General features: G+C 39.8%; 1 long non-coding RNA gene and 1 pseudogene across 1 annotated transcript; both read left to right on the top strand.

The window, feature by feature from the left end:
- The first annotated feature begins 244 nt into the window (after positions 1-244).
- Positions 245-1153, top strand: LOC123986909. Its single transcript, XR_006829014.1, has 2 exons — positions 245-624; positions 789-1153. It is a non-coding gene; the product is annotated as an uncharacterized LOC123986909 (long non-coding RNA).
- Positions 1154-7688: 6535 nt separating this feature from the next.
- LOC123957042 lies at positions 7689-11380 on the top strand (annotated as a pseudogene).
- Positions 11381-17113: the final 5733 nt, after the last annotated feature.

Genomic DNA, 17113 nt, shown 5'->3' with positions numbered 1-17113 from the left:
AGTGGAGTAGAAGTAGCCTAAAAAGTAGCACAGCTCTTTAGACAGGATGAGATGTGGATTAGCAGTTTGACAACTTTCCTTTGTTCAAGTCCAGATGAACTCTTTTCCTCTCTGTGTGTCGGGCCTGGACCTTGATGTGTTCCGCTGTTCGATCACAGTTTCCTTTAACGTGTTCAAAGAGCTTCAGTTTCTCCTGTAAGGGTTTCAGGGAGCTCCTCTCTGTGATCCTGTGCAGCTTCACCAATTGTCACAGTTCTGTCTGCTTTGTTATTTTAACGTTCTTGATCCTTGTTTGGGGCGTTTAGTTTAATATCTCTCCCTGTGTTGTTGTTTATTTGATTTTGGTCTGTCTACTGTGTTCATTGTCCTTGATCCTGTTTTCTGTCTGTTCCCTGTCTTGTTTGTGATTTGTATCCTCTGTCCATCAGCCTGCCTGCCCTTGTTCTGCCCGTGATTGCGCTGATTTGTATCACCTGTTTGTGCTCCCACCCTGCTTGTTTGTCTGTGTATATCTGTGTTGTCATTTTTGTTTCTTTACTTGCATTTGTTCAACATTTGGATTATCTTGGGCTTTGGGGAGTCCTTAATTGTCATTTGGCCTGCTTTTCCTTTTGAACTGCCACTGTAAGTGTGTACACTTGGGGTTGTTAAAAAGTTAATTAGAAGTTAACTTGCTAAGTTACATATCCTGCATTTGGATTTAAAATCAGTTACCTGTTTGAGGACATAACACAATCCTGACAGTAATGTGTCTGAATCTGTGGTTGTGTGTTTTTGAGACTTGACAGACCAGACATACTGACTGCTGATGGTCCAGACAGAAGAGTTTGAGCTTTGAGTGTAGAGAGCCTCAGACTCGAGTGAAGAAAGAAGGCCGGTTCTAATTCACCAAACTGTGCTTGACCCTTTGATGATCTTCTCTTACAAATTGTAAACTCCGGTATTTGTTACACTTTCCACCATCTTTACAGAAGCTGTTGCTACCTAACAGAACAATAGGGTCTATGTCATGGCATAAAGTAAATTGGTTAAGCCCCCCTGTTTACATTCAATAATGGTTACTTCACCTTGAATAGTGTTTTTAAAAAAAAAAAAAAAAAAAAAACTCACATACAGTGTTTGGAGTTGTAGCAGGTTGAGGTTGCAAAGCTCACATTTTCCCTACTGTGGCTGTCCTCTCCTTGGAAGTTGTGGGTTTTGGTGTGATTTTATTGTCTGTTTGAGGATCTTTCCTTTGGGGAAACATTTTTTTTTTTTTCCCTTGTGTCTTATGAGTTGGGTGAGAGGTGGAGCCTTGACAGACCTTATCTGCAATACAGCATGGGTAAGTTTCATTTCGAAGTTTGTTTGTGTGTTGCTATGGCACCTACTCAATACAAAACAATTATTCTGGACTCCTCTGCCTTAGTATTATCTTTACAAATGCCCAGATAAACTGTAGCATCCATTATATTTCAATGCTTTGGCAGCATTGATAAAGCCTTTTTTTTTTTTTTTTAAAGGTAATTGGTGGGGAATTGACCAACCAATATGGGAAATCATCAAAACATAATCATGAATGTCGCTGCCATTATTATCAGAGATCACTGGCAGTATCTTCAGTGGGAGTTCATTCCCAGTGGTAACAGGAAACCGCTTCTCAGTGAAGGGGCATGTGTTGGTATCAGGATCAAAGAATGACAACTTTCCTTTGTTCAAGTCCAGATGAACTCTGATCATCTGGAGTTTCTTTACTAAGGGAACTGTGTCTGGACCTGGTGGTTAGCATGTTGTGTATTCATCTTTATGCATCCCCATAATCCAGACTGTAAGCGGATGTCCCCCTTCCTCTCTACAGACTCTGCAACACCCAGGACCCAGTGTGTACTGTCTCCTACCTCAACATCCCAGCTGTGAGTCCCTGAGTTAAAGCCCTCAGAGCCCAGGACAATGTGATAGTAATCAAACCCCTCTGGGTTTTCAGGAAGTTTCTGTCCAAGTCTCACCCTGGTCAGATCTCCAGACAGGATGAGTTCTGGGTTGGCAGTGTTTGGGTCCATGATCACAGGAGTGTAGGAGACCATCTCCTTCATCTTGTTCCAGATGTTGACGGTCAGGTTGCCCAGGTGTTTGGCCTCGTCTATCAGAGCTCCTGAGACCAGCTCTGGATCCTCCAGCAGGGGGCGCTGCTGGACTCTTTCCACTGCAGCCTTATAGTTCTGCAGGAATGAGACGTCTTCAGCTCTCCGCTCCTCCTCTGTGGCTCTGATTGTGTCTGAAAGAGCTGCTATCTCTCTGCTCAGAGCCTCAATGTGCTCCTTCATCACCTGACTCTTCTGCTCCTTAAGTAAGAAGGCCTCACCAAACTAATAGGTGGTTGACTCTTTGACGATCTTCTATCACAAATTGGACACTCCTGTTTTCGGTTTGCTCTCCACCACTTCTGCAAACAGTCTCCACAGAAGCTGTGGCTACATGACAGAACGACAGGATCTCTAAAAATGTCATGGCAGACAGGACAGCTGAGCTCCTCCTCTGATCTGGAAGCCATTTTCTGGGTGATGCTGAAAACACACCATGTAGATACACAAAAGTAAATCATTTATGGTTTCTCCCCTGCCTTCAGAAAGCCCAATAAAAGTTATTTTCACTTTGACCCGTGTGTTTTGGTTTTTAAAAAACTTGCATTCAGTGTGAGTTGCAGCAGGTTGATGATGCAGTTTTCCTGTGTTCCTTTCTGTAGCTGTCCTCTCAGACGTTAATTTGTTATGGTGAATCCAATTGTCTGTATGTCTTATTTTTTTTAAAAATGGGGAAACTATGCTTCCTCTTTCCTGTTCAGAGGAGTCACTTGAGAGGTGGAGCTTTGATTAGACCACTTTATTCTATTTTTCTGCCCACTGTTCTTTGTACGTACAATATGCTTAAGCGTGTTAAAGGATGACAATGTCCAGTAGTGGGAAGTGTATTGTAAAAACTTCATTTTTTTTGTTTTGTGCTACAAAAATGGGACTTGCAAAGCTGTTGAAAGGTTGACCATATTTATGACCTCCATAAAAATGGACCCATTTTATACTCTTCTTTCATATAAATTCAAAATAAGCATCCTCCATTTTAAAGTTGGTGGCACACTTGATTCAAATCAATTGTGATTTTGTTTTTTAAGGCGGTTTGTGCTGGTGGATTTACTGTTGTGAGGTGTTATGTCCACCCTTTTAAATATAACGTAGTGGTAAAGGCAAGTCGACATGCAGTACAACACATGGATAATAGCTGAAACTTTCCATGTCATTGTCGCAGGTTCCAAATCTTACCTGATTTGTCATATTGGCTGTTGGCCATAGACACTTTCAGTTATTTAGAGCAACTGCAATATTAAACAAGGTTTAAACCTTTACCAAAAATTGAAGACTCTTTAAAAATTACACTTACTCGTAAATGTACAGCATTCTTTAACAGTATGAAGATGAAGGCTACAACAGTTCTGATATTTCATCCTCACTGGAAACAGATGCTTTGTTGTGTACAGGCCTTGATGATGTGCTATTACTAGTGTAATGTTTGCTTGTCCCAATAAGCTGCTTTTTATTGCACTGGCTGCGACACAAACTTGTAAAGTGTGACAGAAGCTATAAAAAAAAGAAAAAACAAAGTGAGTACTCAAGCCTCCAAAAAGGATGCAAAATGTTGCAATTTCTTAGTAGAGATAAAACATGTCACATCTACACGCTCCCTAAAAACTTGCGACATCTGTGGCATTGTGTTGTGTGAGGGAACTGCACATTATCGAGTGGCCTTTTATTGTGGCCAGCCTAAAGCACACCTGCATCTTGATATGCCACACCTGTGAGGTGGATGGATTATCGAGGAGAAGTGCTCACCAACACAGATTTGTGAACCACATTTGAGATAAATAGGCTTTTTGTGCACATAGAGAAAGTCTTAGATCTTTGAGTTCAGCTCTGAGGAACGGGCATAAAAACAAAAATGTTACGTTTTCAATTTTGTTCAGTGTATGTAAAGCCCTGATGTGAAACACTCCGGTGCTGTTCTTTTGGCACAAACCAGGAGAAGGAAGTGACAGGGAAGAAGTGAGGGAGCAGCAAGTTTGGAGTTGGCGGAAGGCGGAAGTGAGCGGAGAAGGTCGGAATTGTGTTTGAGCGTGCTGCTGAGAACGAGCGTTGGTATTTGGCGAATTAAGCAACAACTGTGCCGTGAATGTAATTATCATGGGTAAAAGTACGGATGGAGATAGTGATAGTATGCCATGGCAGGATTTAAATAATAACAGGAAAGTTCAACCTATGATGTGGAGGTGAGCCACATGTCCAAAAAAGTGAAATAAATGTGAGAAAGGAGGATGAACAAACTGAATGGAAAGTGATGATAACATTCAAAAAAGAAGGGGGGCATTTTCACCCACTAAAACTAACAAAAGCAATTGAGAAAGAAATGGGTAAGGCCAAATATTTGAGTAATAGGAGGCTGCTGATCTTTGCTACAGACCAACTGCAAAGAGAGAGGTTTCTCTGCGCAGAAACACTTGATGGGGAAAGGATCAGTGCTCATATCCTCGGGAATGCAGCAAAGCTTAGAGGTATTATTTATGATGTTCCTTTGGCAATGACAATGGAGGAGATAATTCAGGAAGTGAAAGGAGGGAAAGTGGTGAAAGCCACAAGACTGCAAATGCAAAGAAAAGGGGTGAAAACTGATAGCCTGTCAGTAGTCCTGTAGTTTGAAAAAGTTATGCCAAAGAGAGTAAGAATGGGAAATCTGAGTTATGATGTAAGAGAGTTTATCCCAGCACCACTTAGATGTTTCACGTGTCAAAGAATGGGACACACTGCTGGACAATGTAAAGGAAAACAAAGATGTGCTAGATGTGGAGGTGAACATGAATATGGAAAATGTGGTCAGGATACAAAAGTGAAATGTTGTAATTGCGGCGGTGAGCATAGCGCTGCTTTTGGAGGATGCCCTGTTCAAAGGCAAGCTAGAGAGGTACAGAAATATAAAGTAACTAATCTATCTTATGCTGATGCAGCAAGGAAAGTGAAAGTAGTAAATAGAGCCCAAGAGTCTGAGAAGAGACGAGTAATTGAGGTTTCATCTCCAACACCAAGTCAGAGGCAAACAGAAACAAATCCATGGATAAAGGATATTAATGAAGATACGCTGATTGTGGGTAAAACCAACTTTGTTGCTTTCATCTGTAATACTGTAAATGTGGCAATACAGCAGAAGAAAAAAAGTGATAGAATCAAGACAATTGTAGAGGCAGCCATAGAGTTACTGGGGATCACAGAAGTTGTTGATCCCAACTAATTATGATGGAGTGTCTTAAGGTGATTAGCCTCAATATGGTATTTCATATCCTCCACTGGAATGCCAGAAGTTTAATTGCAAATGGACAAGATTTCAAGAAGGTTGTAACTGATCTGGAAGTTAGACCTGATGTTATGTGTATACAAGAAACTTGGTTAAGACCACATTTGGATTTTGACCTACCAGGCTACAACTCGGTTAGATGTGACAGAATTGGAAAACAAGGTGGAGGATGTGTAACATTTATTAAGGAGACTTTAGCATATAGAAGGGTAACTGTTCCAAATGAGTATGAATGTGTAGTAGTAGAAATGTGCAGTCCCAGAGGAAATATCAAAGTAGTCAATTTTTATAAACCGTGCAAGAAATTATCAATGCAAACATTCCATGAGATATCAGAAAGTGTTGATAGAAGAGAAATATGGTGTGGAGACTTTAATGCTCACAATACTCTGTGGGGAAGTGACCATACAGACACTAATGGAGAAGTAGTTGAAGAACTAATCGAGGAGAGATCACTTTCTTGCCTTAATGATGGAAGAGGTACCAGGGTTAATGTTACAAGACATTCAGTTTCTTGTATAGATCTTACTTTAGTCACAGTAAATATGAGTAATTTTGTGAATGGAATGTAAAGAATGATACCAACATAGGGAGTGATCACTTTCCAATATATTATGTAATAGAGAGATGGTGTTTTCATTAAGCTAACTGGGAAAAATTCAGAGAACTTTGTACTGAGTATTCTGAAAGAATATCGATGGAGGGTGATGTAAATAGGTGCGCAGTGACTTCCATGATTAAATTAATGCTGCAACAACCTGCATCCCTAAGGGCACAGTGAATGAGAAAAAGAAAATAGTTCTATGGTGGAACGATAGATGTAAAAATGAAGAATGAAAAAAGAATTTTAAGAAAGCATTTGAGCCAAGACAATCTGATTGACTATCAAAGAAAGAGGGCTATGGCACAGAAAATAATTAAGTCATCCAAGAAGAATGTATGGAGGCAATTCTGCTCCTCCATTGGTAGAGAAGTTAAATTGGGTGACATTTGGGCAATGATCAAAAAGATGAGTGGGAAAAGAAAATCAGTTAAAATCCCAGTGCTGATAGATGGAGAAGGAGAAAGCTGAGCTACTAGGTAAGACGTTTGCAAGTGTACATAGTGGGAGTCATTTAGATGAAATACATAAACAACGGAAAAAGGATATTTTCAGAACAAATAGTGACGTAACTAAGAAAAAAAGATAGTGATGAATCGGCACTTGACATGGACTTTTCATTACGAGAGTTAAAAAGGGTCCTAGAGGGAAGTGGATATACAGCTCCAGGACAAGATCAACTATGCTATGCTATGTTTAGAAAATTACCAAAAGAAGTCTTGGAAATTATACTAAAACTGTTTAATAAGATATGGAGAGGCAGTGTAATGCCTGATGGTTGGAAAAGTGCTCTGATACTACCTTTTGGTAAACCTGGTAAAAATACAACTAATGCAGGAAACTACAGACCTATAGCCTTAACATTGCACTTGTGTAAATGGATGGAAAAGATAATTGTCTGTAGATTGTCATATTATTTAGAGCAAAGAGGACTGCTAAACAAATGCCAAAGTGGATTTAGTGGATAAAGTGGTAGACGCTTTAGTTAAAGTTAGCAATGAGGCAGAAAAGGCGGTTAGTGTGAAAGAGTTCATGGCTACAGTATATTTTGGTATTGAGAAAGCTTATGATTCAATGTGGAGAGAAGGGCTACTGATAAAAATGCATAAAATAGGAATTGGCGGAAGACTATACAACTGGGTTTTAGACTTCCTGTCTAACCAAACCTTCCGTGTTAAAGTTGGAGATGCTGTGTCGGAGGATTTTGAAATTGAAAATGGTATTCCTCAAGGGAGCGCTATAATCCCTATTTTGTTTAACATCATGATAAATGACAGTTTTGTAAATGTTGATAGAGATATTGGGTCATCACTTTATGCAGATGATGGGGCTATATGGAAAAGAGGGAAAAGCATTTGACATGTGACTAATAGCATACAGAGCGCTATATTAAAAGTTAAAAGATGGTCATATGATTGGGGATTTAAGATGTCAGTCGTAAAGTCATGCTATATGCTCTTTACCAGAAAGAGAAATATTAATAACACACAGCTTACATTGTGTGGACAAAATATGAAAGAGTGAAAGTATCTAGGATTGTGGTTTGATGAGAAATGTGTATGGAGGAATCATGTTAAACAGGTTGAAACAAAATGTAAAAAGGTACTGAATCTCATGAGGTCATCTGGGACAACTCAAATGAAAATAACTTTATAGAGAAGTAAGTGAAGTGGCTAACTTTTTGTTTTTGGCGCGTTTTCAGCGTCGACGAGACAAAATGGTATCATTAGAGGAGGATCTTTCCTGTCCTGTTTGTCAGGACGTTTTTAGAGACCCTGTTGTTCTGTCATGCAGCCACAGCTTCTGTAAAGACTGGTGGAGAACAAAACACACACGTGAGTGTCCTGTTTGTAAGACTGAATCTCAGAGTGAAAACCCGCCTCGTAACTTGGTGTTAAAGAACCTGTGTGAGACCTTCTTACTGGAGAGAGATCAGAGAGGTGAGGGAGAGTCTGGTGATCTCTGCAGTCTGCATTCTGAGAAACTCAAACTCTTCTGTCTGGACCATCAGCAGCCAGTGTGTGTCATCTGTAGAGATTCAAAAACACACAACAACCACAGAAATCCCTGAAACCCTTACAGGAGAAACTGAAGCTCTTTGAACAAGTTAAAGGAAACTGTGATCGAACAGCAGAACACATCAAGGTCCAGGTCCGAAACACAGAGAGGCAGATTAAGGAGCAGTTTGAGAAGCTTCACCAGTTTCTACAAGAGGAAGAGGAGGCCAGGATCACTGCTGTGAGGGAGGAAGAGGAGCAGAAGAGTCAGATGATGAAGACTGAGGCTCTGAGCAGAGAGATAGCAGCTCTTTCAGACACAATCAGAGCCACAGAGGAGGAGCTGAGAGCTGAAGACGTCTCATTCCTGCAGAACTACAAGGCAGCAGTGGTAAGAGTCCAGCAGCGCCCCCTGCTGGATAAGACTTGGCTGCCCTCAGGAGCTCTGATAGACTTTGCCAAACACCTGGGCAACCTGACCTTCAAGATGAAGGAGATGGTCTCCTACACTCCTGTAATTCTGGATCAAAACACTGCTCATCCAGAACTCATCCTGTCTGGAGATCTGACCAGCGTGATACTCAGATCGAAACAGAAGCTTCCTGAAAACCTAGAGAGCTTTGACTGTCCCATTGTCCAGGGCTCTGAGGGCTTTAACTCAGGGACTCACAGCTGGGACATGAAGGTTGGGGAGAGTACATACTGGTTAGTAGGTGTGGCAGCAGAGTCTTTCCAAAGGAAAGGAGACAAATACTGGATTATGGACACTAGTGTTTTGGAAAGGTAAATATACACACTCCCCACTCAAATCCCCCACTGATCTCTCAGTGAAGAAGAAGCTCCAGAGGATCAGAGTTCTTGATACTAACACACACATACACACCTTCACACACACTTTCACTGAGAAGCTGTTTCCAGCTGTTACGTCTGGGAATGAATTCCCACTGTGGATATTACCAGTGGTCCCTATGGTAAGTAAGGCAGGGAGTTTATTTGGTGGTACTGGTGTTGATAATGATGACGCGATGAAAGTTGAAAAAGTGACATGAAACATTAACTTCTACACCGGTGTTTTTCCATGTCCAAGTGTTGTTAACTAACAAAGACCTGTGTTAGTGTTCTTCAAAGACCTTGGGTCTACCATGAATGTATTTTACTGTTATTCATAAGAGCTTTAAGAAACTTTTCTGATCCTGGCGATTTATACTTCTGCGTCAAGTCTATGGCGTAGACTCAACGCTGTTCTTCACTTTCAGGGACCTCAACCCCTCCCTATTAACGTCCCTAAAGCCCTCTTTGCATTCATAATGTGAATTTACGTTACGCTAAATATTTTTCTTAAATTGTGTACTTAATTATCCGCTACACCTACACAAATGTAGAAACAACAGGGCACCTATTTTATGCTTGTGACATGATCCAAAACAAATCCTTGTATGATGTGATGGCAGTTCTTGTTTAAATAAACACTTTGAGGCTAGCACGTCTCTTTCTCGGGTTTATTATCTTTTCTCACAGCAACACACCTACTTCATGCAGCCTACTTGTGTGTTAGAATGAATGCAGCTGAGAGAGCCTGTTATTTATCCAGCTTCAGGGTCAAGCATATGTTCTAACAGAGACAAGTTGTCCCTGAAGTCTGAATAGCACAGCAGAGATGCTTTCTCTGTTACATTATACACATTCCTACATGACTGAGTCCAGGGATTACATGAATCATTAAAAATGGTCAATATGAATATATTTGGACTGCTATTACAATGATTAGCTGAGCTTTAAAACCATAAATATAAATTTAGTAAATCCAGTTCAGAGGAATCCTAAAAAAAAAGCATATTGACTTTAGTTAACAATATCATCATCATAACAAAATAATATAAAGGCCTACACAAATGTCATTAAGCCCTAATCTCTTCTTTTTATTGCCTTTTCTTTAAAACTGCCTAGAAGGCCAGTGTCCTGGAGTCACTTCTCCACTGTTAATGTTGAGACTGGTGTTTTCTGGGTATTATTTAATGACTGTGTCAGTTGAGGACCTGTGAGGAGCGTTTCTCAAACTAGACCCTCCGTTGTGCACCGGGGCCTCGCACTCCTCATTCTGGTCTGGTTAGAGCCACCCTGCGCTGTTCTGTGAAGGGAGTAGTACACAGGATTGTACAAGATCTTCAGTTTCTTGGCAATTTCCCACATGGAATAGCCTTCATTTCTCAGAACAAGAACAGACTAACGAGTTTCAAAAGAAAGTTATTTGTTTCTGGCCCTTTTGAGGCTGCAATGGAACCCACAATTGTTGATACTCCAGATACTGAAGTAGTCTAAAAAAAGGCTGGTTTTGTTGTTTCTTTAATCAGCACAACAGTTTTTAGCTGTGTTACCATGATTGCGAAATGGTTTTCTAATGAACAATTAGCCTTTTGAAATTATAAACTCGGATTAGCAAACAGAGCGTGCCACTGGAACAAAGGGCTGATGGTTGCTGATTATAGGCCTCTGTAGATATTCCATTACAAATCAATACAAGTTTGCAGCAACAACAGTCATTTACAACATTGAAAATGTCTACACTGTATTTCTGATCAATTTGTAATATGTAATTTAATATAATGGACAAAAAATGTGCATTACATTCAAAAACAAGGCTATTTTTAAACATTTCCAAACTTTTGACTGGTAGCATGTAACGTTTATTCAAGTAGGAGATTAAAATTTCTTTTACAAGTGAGGCCTAGCCAAGACAGGGTCAAATAGCAACATCAAACTTAAAACAGGACAACAACGGCAACATTAGGTTAGGGCTGGACAATAAAACAATAACAATAATTATGGTGATAGTTTTTTCAATAACAATATAACAAGTGTTCAATAAATATTCAATAAACGCTTGATTTTATTCATCTGCCATATGCCAGGATCTCTGCTGTGAGGGAGGAAGAGGAGCAGAAGAGTCAGGTGATGAAGGTCAAGATTGAAGCTTTGAGCAGAGATATAGCAGCTCTTTCAGACACAATCAGAGGAGGAGCTGAGAGCTGAAGACGTCTCATTCCTGCAGAACTATAAGGCTGCAGTGGAAAGAGTCCAGCAGCGCCCCCTGCTGGAGGATCCAGAGCTGGTCTCAGGAGCTCTGATAGACGAGGCCAAACACCTGGGCAACCTGACCTTCAACATCTGGAACAAGATGAAGAAGGTGGTCTCCTACACTCCTGTGATCATGGACCCAAACACTGCTCATCCAGAACTCATCCTGTCTGGAGATCTGACCAGTGTGGCATGTGGACAGAAACAGAAGCTTCCTGAAAACCCAGAGAGGTTTGATTACTATCACATTGTCCTGGGCTCTGAGGGCTTTAACTCAGGGACTCACGGCTGGGATGTTGAGAATTTGAAAACCAGAGATTTGTGTACTTTTAATTGAGGTAACAAGCGTTTCATTTGAATGCCTCTCAATGGCCTCATGTCTCCTTTGTGCATGCCTAAGCGTTGTGGTTGAAACCCAGAAGCTGTCATAAATTGACTTTTTGTTTAAGTTACAGTTTTTAGATCTTGGTTGTTTTTGGCTATAATTTAACTGATGATGGATTTTAGTCGTGGGATGTCTAGATCTTATCAGAGAAACAAGCTTAGCAGATGATTCACAGCATATGTTGTCTGCCAAACACCATTGGGGAAACGCTGATTTAACTGCTTTATTTAGTGTTTCTACTGGTTTTAATCAGCTGCTCCATTTGTGTTGGAGAGGAGGAGATTTCTGCAGATAATTCGGCTCCCGGTAAAAAGGTCTGGATCTTCAGTCATCAGAGAAACAATCTGAGCAAATGTTAGCAGCAAGCGTGGCACACAGCCCCTCTGGGATACTCATTTTTATCTATTGGAAGTGCATTATTTAGTGTTTTACCAGTTTTATTCACCTGGCTTGTTTGTTTTGGAGCGGAGGAATGGACCAAGTGGAAAGATGTGTATTGCTAATTTCTGTACAACAGTTTAACCTTCACTAAGGTGCTGCAGAAATACTCCTCTGAACACACGGCATAGTGATTATTGGTTTGGAGTACAAAGTGAAAGTATCGGGGGCTAAACCAGATTAGTATTTTGTCTTTGAAATGTTAGTTTTGATCCCAAGAACTGCTGTTGTTTACGTTACAAAGACTTAAAACATGTCTAACATGATTCTTATTTCTTATTTCAGAGTACTACAAATATTCGACTCAAGTAGAAGTAGGATCACTTGTCTCCAGCAGTCTGACGTTTTCCACTGTAGAACGAGGAAGTTAAAAACAGTTGGTGCAGGAGATGGAGGCTGGTTTCAGAAACAGTCTATGAATTTGGCTTAAATGCAACAAAAAGATCTGACTTTAATTCTTGACTAGATCAGACAACTTAACTACTACTTTGTATTTTGAGTTCTTTAAGATATTTTTACAACTAAAACAAGGAACCATGTAGAGCTGCTCATTTGATAAAGCAGAAAACGTACTTTTGTTCTATTGCTACAAAGTACATTTAGTTTTTCTTGGGTATGAAAATATTGTTTGGGATTCAAAGATAAGAAGATTTAAAGTAAACCTGGAGTAGGATATTTAAAACATACAGACAACATGAATAACAAACCTTTATTGGAGCCTTTTTTTATTGTCCGTTAAAACAGGTCTATGAAGGAAGAAACCTTTGTTTCTAGTAGACTTGATTATTGTCCACGTGTCTTTACAGGTCTCTGTAAGAAAATAAATTTCTTTTATAAATGGCATTTCTGTTTTATTCATTTTGTGTGTTTTAATGCTTAATGTAAAGCAGTTTGAATTGGTTGTGTTTGTGAAATGTGCTATATAATTACAATTGCCTTGTCATGTCTGTAATAACTAATATTAACAATTGCACAAATTTTATTATTCTTTTATCTTTTCATATCTTAATGTCAATTGTATATTTTACATATGTTTCCTGTCGTGCAGTACTTGCTCTATCTCTATATCTTTCTATTAACTATGTCCATTGTTAAGCACCAAAACACCAAAGCAAATGTCTGTGTTTGTTTGAACCTGATATTGATTCAGTCTCTGGACAGCAGGTGTCGCTGTAGCTCTGAGTAACTATTTTGGCGCACATTATTTCTCTGAAGATGTAAGATTAAAAGATTAAAACTTAATCTGACCTGACTTTGTTTGAAACTGGTCCTGGTAAGCTTGCAGGTGTGACACAAACTTGCAAAGCATGAACACGCGGGTGGAACCTAAATAGCCAATATGTCCAATCCCACTCACTGACATTGATAACAATTAAAGTCTGAGTACTAAAGCAGAACTCAGAGGAGGCCAGGATCGTTGCTGTGACAGAGGATAAGTAGCAGAGGAGTCAGATGGTGATGGTAAAGATGGAGGCTCTGAGCAGAGAGACGGCAGCTCTTTTAGACACAATCGGAGCCACAGAGGAGGAGCTGAGAGCTGAAGACAAGGCTGCAGGGGAAAGAGTCCAGCAGAGACCCCTGTCTCTGTCCTGGTCTCTGAGTGCTTTAATTCAGGGACTCAACTGGGACGTTGAGGTTGGAGACAGTACAGACTGGTTAGCTCCAGAGGATCAGAGTTCACCTGGCCTGGAACAGAGGAACGCTGTCTTTCTCTGATCTTGATACTAACACAGCTTCATACACACTGTCACTGAGAAGTTGTGTCCAGCCGTTACCATTAGGAACAAACTAACACTGAAGATATTACCAGTAGTCTTGGATGATAATGTGATGAAAGTTGAAAAAAATGACATGAGATAACTTCTTTAGCATTACACAAGTGTTTTTCCAGGTGACATAAGTGTTATGTCATAGTGTTAAGCTATGCATGTCCTTTAAAGACCGCCAACATTTCAAGGGGCGCATTTTCTTACCAACTATGGTGAACATTAATTCATGTTCCTAAGATTCAAAAGAGCTTTAAATATTTTATATGTAACTTTTCTTCTGCCTGTCTTGAGTTGTGTACTTACATTATCCCAAATGTTTCCAACAATTTTCAAACCCAGAGAAATTGCACTGATTGGGCAGTGGTGACGGTTAGAGAAGCACGCTTGTAACCAGGAGGTTGCTGGTTTAATCCCTGGACCAGCTGGGTGTGGAAAAGTGAACAAGCAGTACTTGTTCTCCCGCATTTACCTCCACTGAGGTGCCCTTCAGCAAGTCCTTAAACCCCCAACTGCTCCAGTGGTTCAACACAACCAGCTGATCAGACTGTGGTTATATTAGGAACTTTGCAAGTGTAGATGTGATCCGCCTCAGAGGCTTTCTCTCATAGAAGTTCCCCTGAATTAATAAATAAAGGTAAAAAACAGCTTTCTTTTAATCAAGTTAACCTGCGTTTCTTTTGGACACCTGTCAATGGCGTCATGTCCCTTTGTTTTCTGACATAAACTGTCATAAACTGACTCTTTATCCAGACAATAAAGATAGATCAGAAAACATAATTCCTGCCTGTATGAGTGTTTCTTACTGGCGCTAATCAAAACGCTGCCTTGGGTGCAGTAAGAACACGGAAAGTTGATCACAGCTAAACAAGAAAAGACATCATGAGTTTTCTAACAAAGACAGAGAGATGCATGACATCAGTGGGATTTAGAGATTTTTAGTGGTTTAACTTATGTGCTTTCTCTGTGACATAAACTCTTTCTGTACACTGTTTATGTTTTCAGCATAAAACACTTTGATCTGCATTTTTTTGTGTACTGAAAATGTGCATGATTATGTCATTGCAGTAGTTACAAAACACAGCAGACATGTAATCAACTCACTGACTGAACCAGATCCCAGTTTAAAAATAGGACAACAATTAAGATTTATTGTTTATTTATTGTTATACAACGCTATAGGCTATGTGCACATTGATGTTTTTGTCTCCATGGAAACCAGACTGGCGTTTGATAGGTCCTGTGATTCGGCAAAACACTGTAACATGCTGGTTGCCATGTTAGTCAGACTGGCAGGAGGGCTGGCGGTGCCGTGACTCAGCTTGTTGCCGGGTGAATCAGTAAAATACACTGTGACACTCAAACTGTGAACGCTTGGTGTTTATTATCAGCTGGTTGCTCCATGATGATGAACAGTAGGTATGAACTCAGTATGAACAGGGCTCAGGTCTCAGGTCTCTGTGCGGGCGAGTCAAGTTCTTCCACACCAAACTGGGAAAAACAATTTCTATATGGAGCTGGCTTTGTGCGTGGGCGCTTTGTGAAATAGAAGCAGGAAAAGGCCAAGCACAAACTGTTGAGGGACAGGGGTGTCTCAGTACTTTGTCCATATAGTGTATATACCTATGTGTGTGTGTGTGTGTGTATCATTATGTTGTGTAATTGTACACAATCAACTAGTTGATTAAGCTCAATGGCAACAAATACGTATAAATCACCTGGTAAAACTTTAAAGATGTAACTTATATTTAAAATACAAATGTGAAAATTACTAAACGAACTTGTTTAAAGATGCAGTGTGTGTGTGTGTGTGTGTGTGTGTGTGTGTGTGTGTGTGTGTGTGTGTGTGTGTATATGAATATCATTATGTGGGTCATGTCATGTTGATTGTACCCGAATCAACCAGCTGATTAAGCTCAATGGCAACACACACGTATAAATCACCTGTTAAAACTGTTAAGATGTAAGTTATATATGTGTGTGTGTGTGTGACAAAACTGAAGTTAGGAAGCTAAACCTCTCTGTGGGTACAGAGAAGCATGTAATGGGTAACTGTAGGTTGCACAGGCTCGTGCATCATGTTCACCTGAGCACCAAACAAGCTGACTGGTTCATTTAACTCCTGGTGAAAGTGGGTGATGATGACACACTACTTACCTGCACAGTGAAGACCTCTGTTAGCTCAAACTCAAAAGAAATTAGGGAAATGCAAGATAGACAACAACATGGTCATGTTCAAGGCAATTACAGCAATTTTAAAAATTAAAAATTCCATAAATATTATTCCATTTTTTGTTTTCAAATTGTTTTCTTGTGGCCTTGTAGCAATTGTTCCCTGGCCTGTACTTGTCTGCAGATGTTGGGAACTACTGTTCTTAAGTAACCGAACTGCTCCCTCTTCTTTAAAGAAATGTTTAGGCCTATATAGGCCCTATATAAATTAGTTTGTGCGTCTATATTCTACCACTTTTACATTTCATTCATTTGTTGTTTTCTTTTACTGTTTCTTAAATAGTTGCGTTTTAATAGGTAAAAATTGTAGTTAATGTTTATGTTTGTTTATCTATCAATTGTTTGAGTATGTTTTCTCTTCTGTAAATCTCTGCTATACTTTACTGTTGTCACCTTCTAGTTAAGTTCGAGTAAAGTCTCAGTATGTTCTTATGTTTGGGCAAAATCCTTTACTCTAGTCGTCATAGCTCCGCCCTGCGGGACCGCCGCGTCTGCCACACACAACAAACCTCCTCCAGCTACAGACACGCAGCAGCGTCAATTGAGGCGAACTGAGCGTCTACCGCAAACGGAGAACCCTTCAAAATTAAAGCCTCAGATTAGCAGGGGGACCTGCAGCTTTGGAATGTCTTTCAATCAGACGTGAAGCTGTAAGATGTCTCCTTTGTCCCACAACAAGCTAATTTTGAGTCTCAAAGTTTCACCAAATAAATGACACAATGAAAGTCATGGATTAGTCATTGAACCTGGTGTACAAGTGAATGTGTTAATGCGCCAGAGAGTCTGTTTTTTCCTCTCCTTATTGTATGTGTATGATCCACACTTTCAGAATGATGGTTCTTTCTATAGAACCTGGTTCCGTGGCTCTGATCTTATTTATAGTCTGCTGTATTATATTATTGTTTGCTGTTTTAACAACCATTCCCAATATAATTTTAACATCACTTCCCTCCAGTGAAGTTGAAATGATTCTCAGCAAAGTTATGGCAACAAGGCTATTTCAAGAAGTGGAGCACTTTAAATTGCAGTGTTGGGAGATGTGTTTTTATACATTTATGTATTTATTTATTTTTTTACCTATGATACATCATAATGTATTTGCTGATAACATTTTGTATTATTAGTCTGAATGTATCTAAAGGTATCAAATAAATGTAGTGAAATGAAATGTACAATATTTACCTCTGATTTGTAGTGGAGTAGAAGTATAAAGTAGCAGATAATGGAAATACTCAAGTAAAGTACAAAT

Source organism: Micropterus dolomieu, linkage group LG18 (assembly GCF_021292245.1).
Source record: "Micropterus dolomieu isolate WLL.071019.BEF.003 ecotype Adirondacks linkage group LG18, ASM2129224v1, whole genome shotgun sequence".
Classification (NCBI taxonomy): domain Eukaryota; kingdom Metazoa; phylum Chordata; class Actinopteri; order Centrarchiformes; family Centrarchidae; genus Micropterus; species Micropterus dolomieu.
The sequence above is the reverse complement of the archived record's forward strand: the minus strand, read 5'-3'. Positions and strand labels throughout refer to the sequence as shown.